Source organism: Lactuca sativa, chromosome 5 (assembly GCF_002870075.4).
Source record: "Lactuca sativa cultivar Salinas chromosome 5, Lsat_Salinas_v11, whole genome shotgun sequence".
Classification (NCBI taxonomy): Eukaryota; Viridiplantae; Streptophyta; class Magnoliopsida; order Asterales; family Asteraceae; genus Lactuca; species Lactuca sativa.
The window spans coordinates 207,186,041-207,207,416 of record NC_056627.2 but is presented as its reverse complement, the minus strand read 5'-3'; the positions used below and the strand labels follow the sequence as shown (position 1 = coordinate 207,207,416).

Genomic DNA, 21,376 nt, shown 5'->3' with positions numbered 1-21,376 from the left:
TCGGTCAGCTAAAAGTGTTTGATAAACAAATTTTGGACATCTGATTGAGAAAGCAACATCTGATTGAGAAAGAAATGGGCAATTGACTGACTGAGAAAGGAAGAAAGGTTTCCGATTGTACCCTTGCCCTAACTCAACTTTTCAGATTATACATTCACCCAAAAAAATCCATCTTGTTCTTCAATGTCTTCATCTAGTTCATCAAATGAAAATTACATTCATTGATTTCCAAATCAAAAACATCATCTCCAATTACACAGATTATCTATTCGGATCTTATGGAATAAGTCAACCTGATCGATTAAATAAGAGACGAAAAACATAACTAGATCTATAATCAGAAGTGAGCAAATAAGGGAAATCAATCGAGAATCATGACATCGATGAAGAAAAATTGATCCTAGCAAATCAATTAAATCAGATTGAATGTAAATCACAAATGATATATGATTTGGATATTCGTTTTGTCGATTCATAAACTCAAAAACGTGAACCGATGAAATTTGATAAGAAATTTGATCGAACATATATGTATATTACAAATCAAAATTGATAAGAAAGAATGTTCGATCAAGAGGATATCGAGAATCAGTGGACAAAAAAAATAACACAAAATTAATGAAATTTTGAATCAATTGACGTAAGAAACTGAAATAAGCACATACAAATTTATTGATTTTGGGCCAATGAACATACATTAGTGGACTGGGCTTACAAATGGGTTTGGATGAATAGTAATAGATAGAACAAAATTTGAACAATAATTTGATCAACGCTTGGGCTACATCAAAGCAATTGGGCTAAAAAACAGGGTAAAATAGTTATTTTTTATCGATCAACATATTTAGTTAGATATGTACATTCAAACAACATGCTTTCTTACTCAATCGGAATTTATTACTCAGACAGATCTTTTCCAGTCAGCAACTATCAAACGGGACCTTAGTGTGAACTTCAAACTCAGATCTGACTTAATTAGCAATTATCAAACAGCTACTTAGTGTCTCCCGAAAAGAATAATCAGCAATTATCAAGCAACCCTTTAGTGTCTAATGAAAAAATGCCTACAAATTGACCTGTCATGAAGCATATTTTGCCAAAGTTTTAAGATAAATAATACAAAATAACAACAATTTTGGCAACCATGATATGTAAACAAAATTTTTTGCCAGACATAAAATATTAAAAAAAAATATATCTTACAAGGAATTCTATAAATATTGAAAATTAAGTTTGATTTTTTTTCTTACATTTCGAAGTTCAATCAATCATTCAACTTGAGGCTTAGGGAGGAAGGAGTCCATCCCTTCCAACCCATTCAACAGATTTCTCTTTTTTTTCTCTTTTTAACACTCCCAACCCACATTATATGGAAATCATATCTTTCTCAACCCACTAAATTTTGAATTTTAAAATATATTAACACTAATTAAAATCATTCAAAAATAATTAACAAAAATATATAAAAGTAATTCACAAACTAATAAAACACATACAAACACAAATTGATACAAGTTTTTTTTGCTTGAGGTACCATTAAGTAATACAAACAATTATACATGTTCTTGTATTGTTTTAATAATAATAATAATAATAATAATAATAATAATAATAATAATAATAATAATAAAAAAGAAAGGATGTAAAACAAAAAGTGGCAGCTTTAATGGTTCACAATTCATTTCATTATGTTTGAAATGAAAATAAAATAGCACTATGATATATTTAGGATGCATTATTTACAAAAGGATGGGTGGGTTCACCAAACCGCCAACATGCAATAAACAACCTAACCCGTTGGAACCGCACGTGCAAGGTATCGTATCTATGCTTTACCGCCGGTACAGCCGAGTCCCAAGTCCCAAACCACTTGTGACTCCGTCCTCCCTTATAAGCTTAATCCGTCATAAGTCGGACATTTAGCACTCGAAGCAAGTCAAATAACAAACCATTCCAACTAAAAAAACCTTTTTCTTCTCATTTACATGAAATAAAGTAGAAAAAACTTGCTTGGAGTAAGGTGCTATGACACTATATTTTTGTAGTACAATACGATAAAGTAGGATGATGGACAAAAAAATCTCTCAAAATTAACTAAAATGCAAATCTTAAGATCATCAAAAATATCCCATAAGTTGAAAGCACACAAAGAAACTCAAAATGTAAAGTATATAAACGGAAAAAAATGAGGTTTTAATTACAAAACCGACAAGCAAAAATCATCAACCAACTACGTTTTGTTATATATATATATATATATATATATATATATATATATATATATATATATATATATATATATATATATATATATATATATATATATATATATATATATATATATATATATATATATATATATATATATATATATATATATATAGGATCAAACGTGAATCATAATTATTGTGTGAACGTATGACTAAATATTGGTCATCAGATTATAAGAAACGAAGAGTAGTGATTCTAGGGGTACATGGTATTAACATGGGATAGCATTACTATATTATTACACATAATTAATTGTAAGGGTAAATTAGTCTATTTGGTTAACAACAATTTATGGAAGCTAAGGATATTAATGAATTCAATTTAAATCAGATTTAAAAAAATAAAATTATATTTTTTATATTTTAATTTAATTACAATATTCTTTAATATTATTAGTAAAATCTGGAGCATTTTTTTAAAGTTGATTATTTTTTGTGTATTCTTTGAAAATATAGTATAATAAATTTTGCATATCGGAAATTATTTACATATTGAATTCTTTAAGAATAGGAGAATATAATCTAAACTATTCTTGAACAATAAGCAATATTCATGGTTAAAAATAATTATTTTTTAATAAAAATCATATTAAATCTTATACTTTATTCAACACCTATAAATTAAATCAATTTTACGATTTCATTCAGCATATATAAACACATATTTTTACTTTTTCATTCTTAAAGAATTCAATTTCATTCCATATTTTTTTAATCTTTTATTCTTAGAGAATATGATTTTTTTTTTGAGAAATAATATATTTTAAGAATACACCTTATAAATTAGACAATAACATTTCCTTCAATAAAACATATATTGCAATATAATCAAGAAATATATATTTGAAAAATACAAACCATTCTTACAACATAATACAACCATTTTTATAACATAAAACTAGATTATATACCACATTTCAAAGAATATACACTACCTTCTATACTACATTCTTTAAGAATTTGTCATTATTCATTAAGAATATACAAACATTTATAATATATACTACATTCTTTAAGAATCTATAAGAATTCTTGAAGAATTTTTCTTTGTTTTTTTGATGGCTTTCACATGCCTCTACTTTTACATCTTCATGTTTGAACCTAAACACAAAAATCATTCAGTTAAAACAGAAAAAAAGACATGAGAGATCATATGATGCAAAATAGAATGTGTGTGATTTAGGATTTGGTGGTATTGTCTTGAAAAAACTCTAGGTCTAGAGTTCATTATTTACAAGTGATGGTTGAAACAGCTACTACTGCAATCCTAACACTGAAAAAGAAAAATTGAGCATTTTCTACACCGTGTAGTTTTTTATTCATTTTCAAATATATAAGGTGACCAATAACCAATGCCCTATAAGTTTCAAATTTTTGTTAAATGGTGTAATAAATCAAGAAACTTTGGACTTAAATATGTAAGAAAGGAAAAAAAAAACACAAAACCTTATGATTATAAGAAGAAATGACAATAGTAACACTAGAGACTTCTTATCTATGAAGGAGGGTCTTTTTAGGATGAACTTGAGATAACTGAATATGTGATGCTTAAATTTTAAAAGAAAATCCTTGGACATCTTTGTATCAATTAAAATATATAGATTCTAATGTTCATTACCAGATTGTTGTGTAATACGAGACACTCAAAAAATAAAATTAAAAAGTTAAACCTGCAATTTGATCCATGATTACCTTCACATCCAAAATGGGCATTTTTTATTATTATTCATGTTAGGTTTATCCCCATTCGGCAATTCCACTTCGTCCATTATTCCCAAATAAAAATTCCAGACACTTTAAAATCAAGCCACAAAATGAAAAGAAACGTCATGTAATTCAAAACATTTTGTTATTACAAACTTCCGATAGTAAAAATCAATCAAAACTAACGCATCTTACAAAAGTATGAAAAAACTAGTTTACATTACATATGAATTTAAATCATTCAAGAGAACATAGAGAAATTAATTGTAGAGTTACCTGTGCCAATTGATAATTATCAGTGTTTCAAAAGAAGGAATTAGGGCTTGAGTATCTTAGTGAAAACCGCCACTAAGAAATCTAGTAGAATTCAGTAGAAGAATACCAAGTGCAAACTCAATTATTACCGTAACCTCAACCTACTAATGTCCGTTAAAGTTAGCATCTTCACTATCTACTCTACTCTATTTACCCATGGTAGCGACCCACGATGGTGGAAGCAAATAAAATTAGACGATGGGATAGAGAGGGAGGGATGGGATGGTTAAGGATATCATGCGTCTATGGGAAGCTGACGAGGGAGGGATGCTGCCGTCGGAGGGGAGGCGCCGATGGAGAACTTATGTCGTCGGAGATGAGGGTGGACGAAGGGGGTGAAACTGGGTGAAAAAGTATTGGCGATGAATACTCAGATGCGGATAAATACGAGTCGTTATACGAGATATAAGGAAATTGTTTGCAATTAATTATTTCACTATAATTAAAAATACGAGTCGTTATACGAGATATAAGGAAATTGTTTGCAATTAATTATTTCACTATAATTAAAGATAGCTAAAATTACTAATATACCTTTTTCAAACGATTGGTTCAGAATTAGTTACACATTCACACAATATTTATAATTCATATATGAACCTCTCTCTCTCTCTCTATATATATATATATATATATATATATATATATATATATATATATATATATATATATATATATATATATATATATATATATATATATATATATATATAAAAGATCGGTTAAGAACTCAAAGTTCCTGAGAACTCGATAACTAAAAATGGAGCGCTAGATCAAAACTAATTAATTAAAGATATGATCGTAATCTTATCGATTTCATTTAATGTTTATTTTTTTTGTGTTATTCTACATATTAATAGAAATGTCTAAAAAATTATATAATAAATCAAAATTTTGGATTTTTTTAAAAAAGTACTTTTTCAGTTTTTTTGAAGTGTAGATTTTTTAATTTTTTAAAGAAAATATGAATTTTTGAAGAAAAAAAATTCTATTTTTTGCAGATCTTTTAAAAAATAGTATTTTTTAGTTTTTTTTTTAAATAGTATTTTCAGTTTAAAAAAAAAAAGTGCAGATTTTTTAGTTTTTTTATAGAAAACATGAATTTTTGAAAAAAAATTGAAATTTTTTTTAGAAAAACTGCATTTTTTAAAAAACATTTAAAAATCAATAAAAAAAACTGGAAGATTTAAAAAATACTATATTTTATTAACCAAAAAAATCAACATTTTTGGTACATTTATGCATATTTTTACAAATGCATATATGCATATTTCATATACTATAATATTTGTAAGAAAATCATAAGAAAACTCATTTTATTTACTAATCTATAAACACAATACAATAAGTATTTTATTTGATACAATATAAAATATATAAAAAAAAATGCTACAAAATTTCAAAGCTTTTTCATGTCTTCATTTCAATATTTCCATATTTTCTTCAATTTATCATTTTCCACATCTTCAATATTCACCACAATTTCTTCCAAATCTACAAGAAAATTAAAAAGAATCTAATTGATGCAAAAACACTCACAAAAATACATATGTGATTTACATGTGAATCACATGTAATTCATATGTGAATTACATGTGATTTACTTGTGAATCACATGTAAATTATATGTGAATCACATGTAATTCATATGTGATTTACATGTGAATCAAATGTTGTGACTACCCGAAAATTCTATCTTGTACAATCAATCAATTCAATCAAAGTCTGACTTGTTTCTGCTAACTTTTAGCGCTGTTTAGAGTCTGTTTGAGTGTTCTAAGCATAGTACATTCAAGAATCAAGTGTTAGGAAGTATCTTTTAGGGTTCAATGTGCAACAAAAAACCTTAAACACATTATGAGGTGTTTAAGGCCAAACTTCATGAGTTTGGTCCGTAAACTCACTCTTGGCCGTAAACTCATGTTATATACATGAGTTTACATCATTTTCTTCATTACTTCCATTTTCAAACCAAAGAACTTCCATTCTCTCTCAAGTATCATCAACTTCTTCATCTTGATCTTCCAAAAATGTAAGAATTCTTTCCTTTGATTTGTTGTTACAACACTTAATCTAGTAAGGATCATTGATTTCATCCATGAAATCACTTCATTTTGATAGATCTTCAAGTGTTCTTCATTTCACCAAGAGCACACACTAGTGTTCTTGAACCTTAATCACCCTATCAAGCTTCTATATTGTAAGTACTCTTACCTTAGCTTGTTATATGCTTGAATCACTTAGTAAACACCTTGAAAACATCAAGAAACTCAAGAACATGAGTTGTTTACGGCCAAGGAAATCTCCTTTGGCCTTAAACCCTATCTTGTGGTGCAATTGTGCCACCACTCCTTCCTAAGGCTTTGAACTTGCATCTAGAACACTCCCTAGTGGCTTATAAGGCCTTAACACACAAATGGTATAAATTACCATGAGTTTACGGCCGTAAACTCATTGGGCCATAAGCCCATGGTCCGTAAACTCATGTGGTAATTACCATGGGCCATAAAATCCAATGTGAGGCCCTACATCCCTTACATTCAACCCTATGTGGTTTAACACTTCAGTACAAGTGTTTCCTAGTCCCTAAGGTTGTTCAATTACAAGATCAGTTGTTATAAACACTAATTAGATACATATATGTGTCATTATATGCTAAATAGGATCCATGTGTGCTCAAGTCTTCACTTGACACTTAGCATCCTACACCGAACTTTCATTCATATCATGTAGCACCTGGTTCTTGGTATGTGTTCTGTAATTAATCTTCTTTAATTTTTGCACTTTTGGCCTTCGACTCGGCGAGTCGAAGGACTGACTCGCTGAGTAGAAGCGAGTTGAGGGGCGGGATTTAAGTGGGGGACTCGGCGAGTCGAGTCTCGGACTCGGCGAGTAACCGCTGCTTGGACAAAAACCCTAATCCAGGGGTTTGCACCCTATTTAAACGGCCTTATGCAACCTCCTTTTTCCCTTGATGCTCCCAAACACTCCTCATAGCAAACCCTAGCCGTTTTGTGAAGATCTAAGGCTTTTTGAGTGATTCTTGTGAGTTTTGGTCTCAAGGAAGAAAGAAGAGCATAGAAGGATCAAGAGGGGACTGAAGGATTCGAGTTTGGTTCATCATTTACAGTCTTTGGAAGGTATAAAGTCTGAACCTTGCTCATTCTTTTGTTAGATCCCTCTTTGGGGTGATTTAGGGCTTTTATGAGCCATTTTTAGTGGCCAACCATGTTTGCAAACATGGTTGGGGGTTTGGGCTTCTGTAGTATGTCATTTTATGAGCCACAAGTCAGATCTAGGTTGCTTTTTACACCAAGGAAGGCCCCATGCAACAAAAGAACCACTCTAGAGCCTTTTAAGCTCTAATGTCCCATGCATGCACGTAAAGTTTGTAACTTTACGTGGTAGATCGAGTTTAGGGGCCTGGATCTATCATTTGGCTAAGTGTTGTACATTAGAAATCAAGGTTCTTAGTAAGGAATATGTTAGACTCGGCGAGTCCAAGAATTTTGGTCCCATATCAGTGAAGGTCGTAAGGACCAGTTGAGTGTGGAAGGGTTTTAGGGAGTCCCGGGGAGTGACCCAACGTTCTGGACTAAGCAAAGTATTTTGGGAATTCATGGTACTTGGCGAGTGCATGAACGGACTCGGTGAGTCCAAGGCAATCTTCATGGAACTCGGCGAGTTGTTCATACAACTCGGCGAGTCAAGTCAGGACATGAGTATCAGTCGAGGATAAACTCGACGAGTTGTTCATACAACTCGGCGAGTCGGATGTGGATTCAGTCGGTGTTCATTTATAAGGAAAACTCGTCGAGTCATCGCCTAACTCGACGAGTAGAGACGGGTATGAGGTCTGATGAAAGGATAGGGACTCGGCGAGTCAGATCAACTGGAAGTTGACTTTGACTTGGTCAAGGGGTAAAATGGTCATTTTACCCTAAGGGTAGATGTCAGCTTCTGACTAAGTATTTTGTGGGAATTTCAGCCGGAGGACTTCCGGAGCAGCCGCGGCAGCAGTCAGAGGATTCCCGCACAGTTTAGTAGTTATGAGGTGAATTACCTTCCAGTAGGGGTGGGTCTAAGGCCACAATGTTGGACCACTATTGAGGAGTAATTAGAAGATAATTGTCTTTGTGATAATCTATCTTGGTTTGGTATGCATTTGGTTATGTGTTGTATCTGTATGATATGTTGCATGATAGGGATAAATTCCCTGATAGTGGTCCGTAGGACCAAGGAGTAGGTCAGTACCCATATATGTCTGAATGTGTGCTTATTGTAGGCTAGTGGTAAGGGGTGGAATAGTCCCCAGTTACCGGTTGAAAGATACTGATGATGATTAACGGTTGAAAGATACCGATGATGATTACCGGTTGAAAGATACCGATGAGGATTACCAGTTGAAAGATACTGATGGTGTTGTATGGTATGTGGTATGATGGGGAACTCACTAAGCTTTGTGCTTACGGTTTCAGTTTTTGGTTTCAGGTACCTCTTCATCCAAGGGGAAGGAGCCGGCGGCGTAGCATGGCATCACACACACTCACATATGATTTCCGCACAGTGTTTTCTGGGATTATACTATGATATGTCATTTATTCATGGTTGTGGGTTTCAGACATGATACTTGGTTTTGAGATGACGTGTTTATACAATATTTCCTAACGAATGTTTTATGAATTAATTAATCAAAAATGAAATTTTTGGGATGTTACAAGTTGGTATCAGAGCCCTGGTTTGAGGGATTCGGACACACCCTCGTGGGTGTCTGGACTCAAACTAAGGGGCTAAAAGATTTTTACAATAAAATGGTTTTCTAAAAATCCAAGCGAAAGGATTTTACGAAAGGCAGGGTGTGTGATGCATGCGACCGGCCGGGCTCAAGTAAGTTTTCCCCAAGATACCCATACATGTTATGTTATCCTATATGGCTTGATTCAGAATTGCATGCTAGAATAGGACTAAGGATCTAGGAAGATGCCTTGTGTGCCTGATATATGATTCTGATAATCGCATGCTAGTTAGGGCTGAGGATCTAGGAGGATGCCTTATATGCCTATTGTATGAGCTGTATGCTAGGGCTGTTTAGTCAGCAGTAGGATGGCCTGTATAGGTTATGCCTGATTTGGTTACTCGATGCACGAATGTTGCTTGCTTTGTGCTATAGGGGTTCTGTCTATTTCCAACTAACTAAGGAGCGGATATGTAACAGTACCTGCAAGTTAGTTAGGGGGAGATGGTAGGGGCTCCTGTGTAGTTGATGGCGGAGAGTAGGTCGGAGAGTGCCCTAGGGAAGCCTAGGATGAGGTTAGTGGGAAGGGGTATCGGTAAAGGGACCTGGTGAAATCGAAGCAATCCTTGAGGAAAGCACGGGTAGATGTGGAAGGTAGTATGGGCCCATACTGCTGAAAGCAGAGGACCCGTACTCGAATCAAGGAGGGCCTAGATGAAATCAGGAACCTTGGGGAGCGTGTTAGAACTCCCGAGTATACGTATGATCCTGACGTTTATGCGTGTGTTTTCAGTATGGTGACCACACGACTTGGAGCAGGAGGTTCCGGATCAGGATCAGGATCGGGCTCGGGGTTCGGGATCCAAGCAGGTTGCTGACGGGCTACGCGAGTTCATTGCGTATGAGATCACGAGGGGCATCCTTGAGTCGACCCCTATCATTTTCGGGTTGATCAAGGAGGGGATTGTTGAGCTGATGGAGGATCATCTCCGATCATTTAGGAGTGATTTAGCGTCTAGCCAGATGGGTACGCGCACACTGTCCTTTAAGGACTTTCGTGGGAGTGGCGCGCCAGATTTCCATGGGGTGAAAGACCCCATTGCTGCTAGGAGATGGATCACAAACATTGAGTCTGCACAACTGACGAGCTTCTGCCCTGAGGGGTCGAAGGTGAGATATGCAGCAGGATGCTTGCGAGACAGGGCTAGGGATTGGTGGGAGTCCGTTGGCGACTCATTGGGAGCCTCGGATGTTGGGGCTATGACTTGGTCAGATTTTGTGACCAGATTCAGGGTGGAATTTGTGCCAGCTGTGGAGCTTCAGCGGCTGGCCAGGGAATTTTTGGATATGAGGCAGACTACGGAGACTGTGGCGGAGATCACCGCTAAGTTCTGGGAGAGGGCATTGCTGGTGCCCCAGTACGCGGGTGATGAGGATATGAGGAGGACCCGTTACCATGACATGCTATGAGCTGACATTCGGGAGCATGTTAGTTTTTCGGCTTGCCCTACCTTGGATTCCATGATTGCCAGGGCTAGGGAGAGGGAGATTGATTTGGAGCACGTCCAGAAGAGGAAGGCAGTGGAGGGGTTGACGACTGGGGCTTCGGGGAAGAAGCCCAAGGGATCTGATAGTAGGCCTAAAGGCCAGGCAGGACGGGACCACTGTGGGAAATGCGGTCAGTCACACGAGGGAGCTTGTCGCACTGGGCCGGGTTCGGGCTGCTATAAGTGCGGAAAGGTGGGGCATTTTGGCAAGGATTGTACTGCCCCCGCCCCTGCGGTACAGATGACAGACCTGATTTGCTTCCATTGCAATCAGAGGGGCCACAAAAGGGCCAATTGCCCGAGATTGACAGCAGCGTCAGCAGCAGTGCCAGCGGCAGCGCCGGTCTCAGCGACGGCGCAGGTTACAGATGGCCAAAAGGTCAAGGCAGAGGTTCCAGTGGTGCGGAGCCGAGCATTTCAGCTGAAAGCCGAGGAGGCACGCGATGCACCTGATGTGGTGACGGGTATGATTCATTCCCTCTGATCTTCTTTTTGTGGTGATCGTGTTATTGATATGTGCTCTGTTTAGGATCGTTCCATGTGAACGGCATCCCGGTTCTGGTATTGTTTGACTCGGGAGCTACCCGGTCATTTGTATCTCTTGCGCTTAGCAAGAGATTTTCCGAGTCTTCGGGCATGTTAGATTGCCCTCTAGAGGTAGAGATTGTAGACGACCGTTCGGTGCGGGCATCGACGGTATTTCGAGATTGTGTACTGAGGTTATTTGAGGAGCGCTACCTGGTAGACTTGGTTCCCATTCCATTACGTAGAAACAAAGGTGATTATAGGCATGGATTGGCTCAGCCCTAATAGGGCAGTGATCGACTGCGCGCAATAGTTGGTACGGGTCAGGACCCCAAGTGGGGGAGAGCTGGTGATCCAGGGCGAGAGGCCACAGCGAGGACCATCTTTATGTTCAGCCGCGAGAGCTAGGCATTACCTTCAGCAGGGTTGCGCAGGTTATGTCGCGTATGTTATGGATACCCAAGTAATAGGTAAGGCGACAGTGGATGATGTACCTTCAGTACAGGAGTTCGCGGACGTATTCCCCGAGGAGTTGCCTGGGATACCTCCGGAACGACAGGTGGAATTCAGGATCGACCTGGTCCCTGGTGCGGCTCCGATAGCCAAAGCGCCGTATCGGTTGGCTCCTCCTAAGATGCAGGAGTTGTCTACACAGCTGCAGGAGCTGTTAGACAAGGGTTTCATTAGACCGAGCAGTTCACCTTAGGGAGCCCCGATTCTGTTTGTGAGGAAGAAGGACGGGTCGCATCGGATGTGTATAGATTATCGGGAGCTGAACAAGGTAACGGTGAAGAACCGCTACCCACTCTCGAGGATTGACGACCTCTTTGACCAACTTCAGGGAGCATCTTGGTTCTCCAAGATTGATTTGTGTTCAGGGTATCATCATATTAGGGTCAGAGAGGAGGATATGCAGAAGACTGCGTTTCGGACGTGTTATGGTCATTATGAGTTTGTGGTGATGCCTTTCGGAATCACCAATGCTCCTGTCGCGTTCATGGATCTCATGAACCACGTGTGTAGACCGATCTTGGATCGGTCTATGATAATATTTATTGATGACATCTTGGTTTATTCCAAGACGCGAGAGCAACATGAGGAGCATCTGTGGGAGGTTCTGGAGACTTTGAGGAGGGAGAACTTGTATGCTAAGTTCTCTAAGTGTGAGTTCTGGTTGCGTGAGGTGCAGTTTCTTGGGCACCTTGTCAACCAGAACGGGATTTCAGTAGATCCGACCAAGGTGGAGGCCATGATGAATTGGGAGGTTCTGAGGTCTCCATCTGAGATTCGGAGCTTCTTAGGTTTGGCAGGCTACTATCGGAGATTCATTCAGGACTTCTCCAAGATAGCAGTTCCGCTCACCCGACTGACTAAGAAGTCGGTGGTGTATCGTTGGGGGCCTAAGCAACAGGCCGCATTTGAGATGCTGAGACAGAGATTGTGCGAGGCACCAATCTTAGCCCTGCCAGAGGGCATGGAGGATTTTGTTATGTACTGCGATGCATCCATCACAGGTTTGGGATCGGTATTGATGCAGAGAGGGCATGTCATCGTCTACGCGTCGAGGCAGCTGAAGCCTCACGAGGCGAACTACCCGACGCATGATTTGGAGCTGGGGGCTATTGTGTTCGCCCTCAAAATTTGGTGTCATTACCTCTATGGGGTTCGTTGTACGATTTACAAAGACCACAAGAGTTTGAGGTATCTCATGGACCAACCAAATCTGAATATGAGGCAGCGTCGGTGGCTTGATGTGGTGAAGGATTATGATTGTGAGATCATCTAACATCCGGGGAAGGCCAATGTTGTGGCCGATGTGCTTAGCCGCAAGGCAGCGCCGATCAGGGATATCTATCTGAGGATGACAGTGATGACTCCGCTTCTGGAGCGGATCTGAGAGGCTCAGCAGGAGGCCATGAAGGAGGAACATCGGAAGAGTGAGCGGATTGTGGGGCAGGTTTCCTCTTTTAATTATGATAGCTGAGGTTTATTGACTCTTCACCGTAGGGTGTGGGTCCCTTATCATGGAGGAGTGCGCCAGGTCCTGACGGAGGAGGCGCACAAATCCCGATTCTCCATTCATCCCGGGGCGATGAAGATGTATAGGGATCTTCGTCTGGACTATTGGTGACCTTGCATGAAGTGGTATGTGGCATGGTACGTGGAGCGGTGCTTGACCTACAGGAAGGTCAAGGCCGAGCATCAGAGACCTCACGACAAGATGCAGCCGTTGGATATCCCGCTATGGAAATAGGAGGATATTACGATGGATTTTATCACGAAACTTCCCAGGACCGAGCGGGGGATGGATTCGATATGGGTCATCGTGGATCAATTGACCAAGAGCGCTCACTTTATTCCGATTCAGGAGAGCATCTCGGCCGAGAAATTGGCCGATATCTATATCAGGGAGGTGGTGGCACGACACGGAGTGCCAGTCTTGATGATTTCGGATAGAGACGTGCGATTTACTTCCAGGTTTTGGAAGAGGTTTCATGACAAGTTGGGTACTCGTCTGCATTTTAGCACCACTTTTCACCCGCAGACGGATGGCCAGAGCGAGCGGACCATCCAGACTCTAGAGGATATGTTGCGGGCATGCATTTTAGATTTCGGAGGTAGTTGGGATACCTACCTCCCGTTGGCGGAGTTCTCGTATAATAACAGTTATCATGCGAGTATCGATCGTCCTCCCTTCGAGATGTTGTATGGGAGGAGGTGCAGGACCCCGATATGTTGGGGTGAGGTTGGCCAGAGAGTCATGGGGAGCACCGAAATAGTGCTCAAGATGACGAAAAAGATTCAACAGGTCCGGAGCAGGCTTCAGACTGCTCAAAGTCAGCAGAAAAGTTATGCCGACAAGCGCCGACCAGACCTGGAATTCTAGGTCGGGGATATGGTTCTCCTGAAAGTGTCGCCATGGAAGGGCGTCATCCGATTCAGGAAGCGGGGCAAGTTGGGCCCAAGGTATATCAGACTGTTCAGGGTTGTAGCCCGGGTGGGCAAGGTGGCGTACCGGCTGGATCTGCCAGCCGAGCTTAGTCAGATCCACAGCACTTTCCACGTCTCTTAGCTGTGGAAGTGCCTAGTGGACGATACGGCGGTGGTACCCTTGGAGGACATTCAGGTTGATGGCAGCCTGAATTACATCGAGCGGCCTGTGGCGATCCTTGACCGGAAGTCGAAGGATCTGAGGAACAAAAGAGTAGAACTCGTGAAGGTGCAGTGGCGGCACCGGAAGGGGTCAGAGTGGACTTGGGAGCCGGTGAGTGGGATGATGGAGCACTACCCCGAGCTATTTCAGGATCGAGCGGCAGACTTCGAGGACGAAGTCTAAAATAAGTGGGGGAGATTTGTAGCACCTGGTTCTTGGCATGTGTTCTGTAATTAATCTTCTTTAATATTTGCACTTTTGGCCTTGCACTCGGCGAGTCGAAGGACTGACTCGCCGAGTAGAAGCGAGTTAAGGCGCGGGATTTAAGTGACGGACTCGGCAAGTCGAGTCCCGGACTCGGCGAGTAGCCGCTTTTTGGACAAAAACCCTAATCCAGGGGTTTGCACCCTATTTAAATGGCCTTATGCAGCCTCCTTTTTCCCTTGATGCTCCCAAACACTCCTCATAGCAAACCCTAGCCGTTTTGTGAAGATCTAAGGCTTTTTGAGTGATTCTTGTGAGTTTTGGTCTCAAGGAAGAAAGAAGAGCATAGAAGGATCAAGAGGGGACTGAAGGATTCGAGTTTGGTTCATCATTTACAGTCTTTGGAAGGTATAAAGTCTGAACCTTGCTCATTCTTTTGTTAGATCCCTCTTTGGGGTGATTTAGGGCTTTTATGAGCCATTTTTAGTGGCCAACCATGTTTGCAAACATGGTTGGGAGTTTGGGCTTCTATAGTATGTCATTTTATGAGCCACAAGTCAGATCTAGGTTGCTTTTTACACCAAGGAAGGCCCCATGCAACAAAAGAACCATTCTAGAGCCTTTTAATCTCTAATGTCCCATGCATGCACGTAAAGTTTGTAACTTTACGTGCTAGATCGAGTTTAGGGGCCTGGATCTATCATTTGGCTAAGTGTTGTACATCAGAATCAAGGTTCCTAGTAAGGAATATGTTAGACTCGGCGAGTCCAAGAGTTATGGTCCCATATAAGTGAAGGCCGTAAGGACCAGTTGAGTGTGGAAAGGTTTTAGGGAGTCCCGGGGAGTGACCTGACGTTCTGGACTAAGCAAAGTATTCTGGGAATTCATGGTACTCGGCGAGTGCATGAACGGACTCGGCGAGTCCAAGGCAATCTTCATGGAACTCGGCGAGTTGTTCATACAACTCGGCGAGTCAAGTCCGGACATGAGTATTAGTCGAGGATGAACTCGACGAGTTGTTCGTACAACTCGGCGAGCCGGATGTGGATTCAGTCAGTGTTCATTTAGAAGGAAAACTCGTCGAGTCATCGCCTAACTCGATGAGTAGAGACGAGTATGAGGTCTGGTGAAAGGATAGGGATTCGGCGAGTTGACGAGTCAACTCAGCGAGTCATGTTAACTGGAAGTTGACTTTGACTTGGTCAAGGGGTAAAATCGTCACTTTACCCTAAGGGTAGATGTCAAATTCTGACTAAGTGTTGTGTGGGAATTTTAGCCGGAGGACTTCCGGAGTAGCCGCGTAAGTAGTCAGAGGATTCCCGCACAGTTCAGTAGTTACGAGGCGAGTTACCATCCAGTAGGGGTGGGTCTAAGGCCACAATGCCAGCCCACCATTGAGGAGTAATTAGAAGATAATTGTCTTTGTGATAATCTATCTTGGTTTGGTATGCGTTTGGTTTTGTGTTGTATCTGTATGATATGTTGCATGATAGGGATAAATTCCTTGATAGTGGTCCGTAGGACCAAGGAGTAGGTCAGTACCCGGATATGTCTGAATGCGTGCTTATTGTATGCTAGTGGTAGGGGTGGAATAGTCCCCAGTTACCGGTTGAAAGATAACGATGATGATTACCGGTTGAAAGATACCGATGAGGATTACCGGTTGAAAGATACTGATGGTGTTGTATGGTATGTGGTATGATGGGGGAACTCACTAAGCTTTGTGCTTACAGTTTCAGTTTTTGGTTTTTGGTACCTCTTCATCCAAGGGGAAGGAGTCGGCGGCGTAGCATGGCATCACACACACTCACATATGATTTCCGCACAGTGTTTTCTGGGATTGTACTCTGATATGTCATTTATCCATGGTTGTGGGTTTCAGACATGATACTTGGTTTTGAGATGACGCGTTTATACAGTATTTCCTCATGAATGTTTTATGAATTAGTTAATCAAAAATGAAATTTTTAGGCTTAAAGTTTGGGATGTTACATATCACTCACTGTAGGTATGTATAGTTATATAAATAATGTTTAAAGGAATTAGGACTGCTAACTCGCTTTACTTCCTTTTCCTTGTTTGGATGTGGACTTAGGGTATCAATTATTTGTCCGGAGGTCGTCTAAATATTAGATATATATATATATATATATTATGTATACATATGTAGATATAAAAGTACTTTCAATCAGTTCAGTACCTTTGGTTAGCAAAGGTACACAATTCATTCATTTTACTGGTATACTATAATAGGTATAGTTTAGAGAATACTATCATATACAAGTACATACAGAGAATACTAGACAGAGAATACTATCAAATACAAACACATTAAGAGAATACTATCATATACAAGTACATTAAGAGAATACTATCATATACAAGTACATTAAGAGAATACTATTACTATAACAAGAATACTATAACAAGATTCTAGATAACATAATGTGAGATACTACTTCATGACACATCGGTCATTTCGTTGTGTCACGTTTTGTTACTAGAATCACCTGGAGGGAGAGTGTCAGTTTGCGTATAGATCTATACTGGATTGACTATCCTACACCTTTGTCGTTCGCTACAGTGGGACTTGCAAGTCTACGGGTGCCAAATGTCATTTCTTCCGACGTCTTTCATCGGCGTGTTATAGTCAGTTTAACATGGTTACAACCATATCACATTTTGCCTTAATTAAACCATTGGTTTTAAGGTAGTTATTACTACAGTGATTAATACATATAATACTGCAGTACACACTTATAGTTTTCCCATTATATTCAAATTGTGATCTTCTCACATAACGGGTAATATAAAACTATATTTCGATAATGATAGTCATACTTGGGAAAAACATTCACTTTTACAGAGAAACTAACATACAAAATAGTCGAGTCTTGGTAGAAGACTACTTTTATTACTAGTAGGAAATATAGAATTTTCTAGGAGTTTTCAAACATATACAAACATTTACATTGAACATTTACAAAAATTTTCATTAAACTTATACAAACATTAACACTAAATACTTATGAACTCACCAGCTTAAATGCTGATCTACGCTTTCAAAAATAACTTGCATTCTTAGGTCACCAGTAGACTGGTACGATGACTAGGTTTTGAGAAGACGGAGCAGTCAAGACTCGTCTTTATCTTGATTATTCATTTTTGGTGTCTTATTACTATTAAAGAACACATTTTTATGAAATTATACTCTTAATAAAATGGATGATGTTGTTGCTTGTTTACTATTTTGCATTGTTATGATATTGTTCATGACGTCCTCCGCCTCCGAACGTTTCCGCCGTTCCGGTTTTGGGGTGTGACACATGTAATTCATATGTGAATCACATGTGATTTACATGTGAATCACATGTAACTCATATGTGAATTACATGCGATTTACATGTTAATCACATGTAATTCAATTGTTAATCACATGTAATTCATATGTGATTTACATGTGAATAAGATGTAATTCATATGTGAATTTTCATGTAAATCACATGTAATTCATATGTGATTTACATGTGAATCACATGTAATTCATTTGTGATTTATATGTGATTTACATGTGTGTCACATGTGATTCATATGTGATTTACATGTGAATCACATGTTATTCATATGTGAATCACATGTAATTCATGTGTGAATCACAAGTGAATCACCAAGTTAGTATGTGAAAAAATGTGTACATGTATAGATACCAAGTTAGTAAACAACTATGTGAAAAAAATATGTACATGTATAAATACCAAGTTAGTACATATATACCCGCACATTCCAGGTTGTTTATTGGTTCTGGAGATAGTATTGCATTTGGAGCTGGGGTGATTTCTATTTTTAGAGCCTACCATAAAATAATGTTATTTTGAAAAAGTTATTTTTCAAACAAATAATCAAAAACAAATTAAATAATACTATATACCTGCATATTGCCTCTGTTAATAAAAGTTCAGATGCTGAAATGTCATTTGTAACAGATTTATAGTATTAGTATCAAATCAAATAATATTAAATGGTTCCAAAAGAAACTTTAACAAATACATGACACAATCAAGGTAAAAGATCCAAATCAAACTTAGATATATACAATAAACCACCTTCAAAATCAAATAAGAACCAATATCACTAGCATATAGACAAAAAGAATATATCAAACAGTAAAATTGTATTTCAAAACATCAAAATCAGGAATCAAATTGTTAGAGACACGTGAAGGAAGAAACCTTTTGGTAAGAGCGAGTATCCCAAGCTCTGGTAGTGTCTTTAGACGAGCGTATAAGGTCCATCAAAGCTGAGTGAATGCCCACATTTTGTGCACTGTATTCAACTCGATTAGATCGGTGAAGGAACAATATATTAGTTCAAATCTAGACAAAATCGTGGATGTGCAGAGGTTGTTCATTATGATATGGAAATTGTACCATTCAACACTTTTTGGATCAATGAAGGATGAAATGCAATGAGGGGTGACCTGAAGCAAGAGTAAAGAAAATTACATCACAATTATGGATACAATGATAGTTAGAAAGTCTAAGAAACTCACTGATGTGGAGTTGATAAAGTGAGAACAATTTTAACTGATGACTTTATCAAATTAGGGTGCACAATTGTAGCTCTGGCAACAAAACCACCCATAGAGTGGCCAATTAATATGACATTATTAGGCAAACTACCAGATTCAAAAGCACCTTCTTTTTCCAACTTTCTTTTCAAGTCCATTTGATGGACATTGTGTTGTAATTTGTAAATTCATGTGAAGAGTTTTTTGAACAGGGACAAAATTTTCCAAAGATAGCAAGAAATATGGTGTTGAGAACACATGCACTAGTGGTAGCACACTATCCAGAGCTGCAAAAAACATTTCAAGAGCTTGTGCTTTAATGGAGAAGGAAAGAGGAAACCTACTTAAATCATTTGGGACTCAGGTTCTAATACAAACCATTATTATACAAATGTAACTGTGTAGATATTTCAAATTAGTGTTATAAAAATAGAAAGAGTTAAAGTACAAAAAAAATAGAAAGTTTTTTCAAATCTTGAACAGGTGGCAGAGCTAGTAAGAGAAATGGTAATGGGAGCTCCACTAGAAGATGCTCGTCGTCTTGCTCAAAGATATGATAGAATGAGACAAGAGGCTGAAGTACAGGTGTTCCATTTTTCTTTTTAATAAATGATTTTTTTTTCTTAATGGATAAAAAAGTAAATTATTTAATGACATTATCTTAATTTGTAGGCTGATGAAGTTTCTAAAAGACAAGCAAGAGTAAGAGAAGGAACAGGGAATCCAGACATCCTTATGAAACTTGATCTGAACTCCAACATGGCAATTTTGGGGAGAGAAGCTGCATCAGCAATGGCTGTTGTTGAAGGTCAACAACAAAAAATTACACTTCAGAGATTAATTTCCATGGTATTATTATTACTATTAACTATTAACTATTAATAACACTATAATTCTCAAATTCGCAACTAATATGACACTGAATAAAAACAAGCTTAACAACAAAATTGTGATGGAATAATATTAGTTACCTCTGACCGATGAATGTTTCAAGAATAACTGAATCCTTGAATGCTAAATCACACCTTCATATTGTTGATAATTGCCACAATGAAGCCTAGATTGTTCGATGAATTTAGATTTTACATCAATCAAAGAATGTTTTTGCATCATAACTCTAAGTCGAAACAAAAATTTCAATTCAAACAAGAACATAATCAGAATAGGTAATTCTGAAGTGTAAAATTGTATATATACTAATGGCGGAATTAAAATAAAATGAAAAATTAGAACCTGTGTTGTGCGAATATTCGTACATTGGAACAAATTCCATTGTCAACCACTAGAGTTCATTTTGTTAATCTCCTCTTCCAAATTTGATCGGAAACAACGTCGATTGATGGAGACGGAACGGAGGCGATGAGGAAGGCGATCAATTGATGGGGTGATGATTGTCGGAGGGGACCATGGATTCTTAATGGTGATTAGTTTAGAGATGCACATCAGACATTTCGTTTCAGTGATCCGCGAATACCTAGCTCGGAGATGCACAACGTACATTTTGTTGATCCAATTTGGATCTGGAAAGACGCCTTTACTACCTTCTCGATTTCATTAATGGCGGATCATGTAAGCTGATGATTTTAGGGTTACAATTTTGTGTATGAACAGAACTAAGATCAATGTGGTGGAGACGATGGTGATTTTAAGGGAAGATCAGCAGACTCGATGATTGAGGTTGATCTAGGGCAGATGGGTGAATCGGTGAAGAAGACGACGTGAGTAAGAGAGAGAGAGAGAGAGAGAGAGAGAGAGAGAGAGAGAGAGATGCAAATTAGATATTTAATTTGGGGAATTAAAAGAGATATTTGATTCTAAAATTCCCCTGATTCATTTTAAAAACATACACCCTGTCTTATTTTGTCTATGTATTTACAAAAATGCCACAATGCATCTTGACCATCTTTTTTTTTTGATCCAACGCTCCACTTTTATTTCTCAAGTTCTCGGGAAATTATGGGTTCTCAAATGATCCTTCCTCTCTCTCTCTCTATATATATATGTATATATATATATATATATATATATATATATATATATATATATATATATATATATATATATATATATATATATATATATTCCCTCACTCAATAATATAGCAGCATGAACCTAAAGAGAAAGCGGAAAGTTTTTCAAGGTAAACACTCATAAAACACAAGGTGATTGAAGAAAACATGAGAAATATCCCAAGCCTAGAAACCTTTTTAGAGTAAAATATAAGATCACTTTTGTTACAACTATATTCTTTATTATCTTATATTATATTATAAAACATATTAGTCATATTTTGAATTATAAGATTCTTTTATAAATCAATTATGCATAAATAAATCATTAATACTTGCGAAAAGT

The 21,376-nt window shown here is 38.0% G+C and overlaps 2 long non-coding RNA genes across 4 annotated transcripts; both read right to left on the bottom strand.

The window, feature by feature from the left end:
- Positions 1-3,095: 3,095 nt before the first annotated feature.
- On the bottom strand, positions 3,096-4,698 carry LOC111920214 (uncharacterized). The gene is made up of 2 exons (XR_002859777.2): positions 4,251-4,698; positions 3,096-3,371 (listed from the first exon to the last, which is right to left on the bottom strand). It is a non-coding gene; the product is annotated as an uncharacterized LOC111920214 (long non-coding RNA).
- Positions 4,699-17,142: 12,444 nt separating this feature from the next.
- Positions 17,143-20,767, bottom strand: LOC111920213 (uncharacterized). 3 transcript variants are annotated; one of them, XR_006192594.2, is made up of 4 exons: positions 20,255-20,767; positions 19,993-20,138; positions 18,383-19,817; positions 17,143-18,304 (listed from the first exon to the last, which is right to left on the bottom strand). It is a non-coding gene; the product is annotated as an uncharacterized LOC111920213 (long non-coding RNA). The 3 variants fall into 3 exon arrangements; XR_006192595.2 differs by having other exon boundaries at positions 17,143-18,777; positions 18,882-19,817; XR_008232380.1 differs by having other exon boundaries at positions 17,143-19,817.
- Positions 20,768-21,376: the final 609 nt, after the last annotated feature.